The 3,681-nt window shown below is 53.2% G+C and overlaps 1 pseudogene; it reads right to left on the bottom strand.

Moving 5' to 3' along the window:
• LOC114633024 overlaps positions 1-3,076 on the bottom strand; it is a 4,710-nt pseudogene extending 1,634 nt beyond the window's left edge.
• Positions 3,077-3,681: the final 605 nt, after the last annotated feature.

Here is a 3,681-nt window from a genome sequence, read left to right as displayed (position 1 = left end):
CCTTTCTTTCTTTCTTTCTTCCTTTCTTTCTTTCTGATATTCTTACTATCCTTGGGTAACCTAGAACTCTATATGTAGACCAGGCTGGCCTCAAATTAGAGATCCTCCTGCCTCTGCCTTCCCAGTACTGAGATCAAAGGCATGTGCCACCATATGCTTAATAGTCTTAATAGGGCCCTGGACAAGGCCATGACTTCTCAGTGAGGAAATTAAATCAGGACTTTGTGGGTTTTAGAGCTTTTGTCATCCTCTTACCTCACCCCTGCCAGGAACTCAGGATACGGAAACTGTCACTGAAGAGGTCCGAGAGCCTCAACATCTCTGGGTTCCCGTAGTTAGAGCGCTTTCCAGAAGACCACAGTACAAATGATATTGGATACAGTGTATCCAGTAGCTGGGGGTGGGGTGGGGGGGTGGGGGGGGATTGGGGTATGGGGAGTTGGGGGTGGGGGTGGGGTCAAGTGGTGCTCCTGGGAGTGAGAGCAGCTCTGAGTAATAAAGCTGTGGTCCCCGAAAAGTGACCATTTAGTAAGATCTGTAGAGGAGACCCTCACCCTCAAACCTCTGAATAAGATGGGTGACACCCTCACACAGAAACTGGGGCCCCTCCCCCACATAGCTCCCTTGTATTTGCACTATACACAAAGTGTTTTAGCAGTCCATCAGTCACCCCACCCCTGCCGCCCCCAAAACCAGGTGCTTATGCTTTCCGTGCCAGACCGCATCCATGGTGGCTTGACGTTCGTCCAGCACACATGCCATCTCTTCCAGGATCTGATCCCACGCCACCTCCCTCAGCACTCCAAGTGCAAAGTTGCGAAGCGCGCGCCAACGTGGCCAGTTAGAAAACACTATGCCTACAATGGGAACCAAAACTCAAAGAGTTGGCCACGCTGGGTCTAGTCGCTTCCTTACTACTCTAAGGATGGCTTCTTGCTGCTTTGCGCTCGCCAGACCATGTGCCAGCCACCTCAGCTGAAACCTCATCTTTGCGGGTGGGATCCCTGACCAGCTCTTAGGGCTTAGGAACTTAGGCTGCTGCTGATTGCATTGTGAGCCTCCTCTGGACCGCAGGCCTGACAGTTCACCCTCATTAGCACCGTTGTTTGTTAGGCACCTCCCATTTTTCTCGGCTCCACTGGTTCTTAGACCAAATTGAGTGGTCTAGTACTCACTTCTACCCACCCTGGGCCTCACCGTTTCCGTGGGTGAAGCGTTCGAAGACACCCATGGCCCCGCTGCAGGAGAACGCATCTGCGTGCAGTGAATGCATCCTGGAGCGCTGCATAGCCGCACAGCACCACTGCAGGTTGCCGGGCCCAGCCACAAGGTGAACGCTGGGCCCCAGCCGCTGGAGAGAATGGGAAGTGCCATGGAGACCTCAGAGAACCCATCTTCCTCAGCCCCAAAAGTTTCCCACTCACTCCCCTCCTTCCACAGGTCCAGGAGTTCTAAACCGCCTCTCCCTTTTCAGACTCTGGAGTCTAGGCACCAGCTCTTAGACGCAGGAATCCAGGCCTCACTGTCCTCCCTCAGACACGGGTCCAGACTCTAGCCTTCCTCCCTCAGACAGGCTCTGGATCCTGTCTCTTCAGTGAACTGGGATTTCTACCCCCTCTTCTGGGTACAACAGCACCTTCACAAATCCAGAGTTCTACTCTCCCAACCTACTGTGGGGGCTACCTCTATGAGCACACGGTCCCAAGTGTCCAGACTGTAGCTGCAGCAAGTTCCCCAGCAATGGGAGCAGTGCAGGCCCAGGGGGTAAGTCTTTCTGCACCTGAGCTCGGCAGACCAACCAGCCCCACCCACCGTAGCATCAGCGTTAGAATTGGCAGCAGCAGCAGCGTTGCCACACAGGTGACCATCCTGTCTGAGATCCTTGATGTGTGGCAGCAGTTTAATTGGCAGGGAATTTTAAGGGGGAGAGAAGCAGGGCGGAGACTAGTGTGGAGGGTGCAAGAGTTTGGGAGCTTGTGTGTTCCTTGAATGCCTAACCCCATGTCCCCACTCAGCTTCCAGCATTCTCCCCGAGGTGTGCGCTCTCTCTCCCCTTTCCCCCTTCCCTCTCCCTCTGTGTGTGTGTGTGTGTGTGTGTGTGTGTGTGTGCTGTACCTGTAGACCTGTTTTCAGTCCCCCAGCGTTTGTGGGGTACTGTTCTGGACAGTACCTTAAAATGCCAGACAGGTGTACTTCCTGCTTCTGGAACACACTCCTGACTCCTTTTTTTTTTTTTTTTTTTTTTTTGGTTTTTTTCAAGACAGAGTTTCTCTGTGTAGCCCTGGCTGTCCTGGAACTCACTCTGTAGACCAGGCTAGCCTCAAACTCTCGAACTCAGAAATCCGCCTGCCTCTCCCTCCCAAGTGCTGGGATTAAAGGTGTGCGCCACTACCGCCCGGCCACTCCAGACTCCTAAAGACACCACTAACATCACTGGCCTGGCATGCCTGGGCTCTGTGCCTTTGGTTCCTAGGAACTCACACCTGGGACTTTATCGCTTCTATTACTTCTTTTTTTATTTTTTTTATTTCTATAAATAAATTTTATTTTATTGTATAGGTGCTTTGCCTACTTGTAAATCTAGGCACCACATGTGTTCCCGGTGCTCAGGAAAGCCAGAGGAGGGCATCCGATCCCCTGGAACTGAAGTAACAAATGATTCCAAGCTGCAGTCTGGGCACTGGGAGTTGAACCCAGGTCCTCTGGAAGAACAGTCAGTGGTCTGAATCACCAAGCCACTCTCCAGCCCTCCTTAAAAAGACTGGGTCTTGTCAGGTGGTAATGACCCACACCTTTAATCCCAGCGCTCAGGAGGCAAAGGCTGGAGGGTCTCTGAGTTCAAGGCTCGCCCAGTCTACAGAGTGAGTTCCAGAACAGCAAGGGCTACACAGAGAAACCCTGTCTTGGGGAGAGAAAAAAAATGTGCACCCCACCCACCATGCCTGGCTTTTTCCGTCGCTCCCAGAAGCCTGTATGCTGTCTGTTCATGGACCTGGCCTCCCTGATGTTTGCTGCTCTTCTCTAGGTCCCTGGTGCCTGCCAGCCTTGTGGCTTCTGGATGCCATCTCACGTGCATCTCTGCTTACACCTCACCCCAGGCTCAGCCTGCTCTATCCCCAGGCTCTGATTGTCATGTCCTGCCAAGGTCCCAAGTCTGTCACTACACCACCTGCTCTCCACAGCCCTCAGGAGGGACCCCTGTCTAAGACTAGGTCAAGATAGCAGATGGATCTAGGGGCCCAGGCTGGAGGGGTCCACTCAGGCCAGCAGCAGCCCCTGGGTGTGGCTGTCAGTTCTTAAGGACAGGCTGTTCGGGAATGTGGTCCACCTTCCTGCCCCTCCCTTGCCTGTTGGATCCAGTTTTCCTGCCTGGCGGGGATCCCAGACCTGGAGGTAAGGTAGGGGGCCCTGGAAGAAGATGGGGTTGACTTGTTTCTGGGAGTGTCTCTGTGTCTCTATCTTGGTTTCTTCTCTTAGTCTCTCTCGAGTCTCTGTGTTCCTCTGGTCTCTGTACCTGCTTATTTTAATTACCCTCTGCCTTGGTCTTGCTCCTCCTCCTCCTCCTCTTCCTCTTCCTCTTCCTCCTCCCCTTCTTCTCCTTCTCCTTCTCCTTCTCCTTCTCCTTCTCCTTCTCCTTCTCCTTCTCCTTCTCCTTCTCCTTCTCCTTCTCCTTCTCCTTCT

This window comes from Grammomys surdaster, unplaced genomic scaffold, assembly GCF_004785775.1.
Source record: "Grammomys surdaster isolate TR1022 unplaced genomic scaffold, NIH_TR_1.0 485, whole genome shotgun sequence".
NCBI classification, from domain to species: domain Eukaryota; kingdom Metazoa; phylum Chordata; class Mammalia; order Rodentia; family Muridae; genus Grammomys; species Grammomys surdaster.
This window is presented reverse-complemented; position numbering and strand designations above follow the sequence as displayed.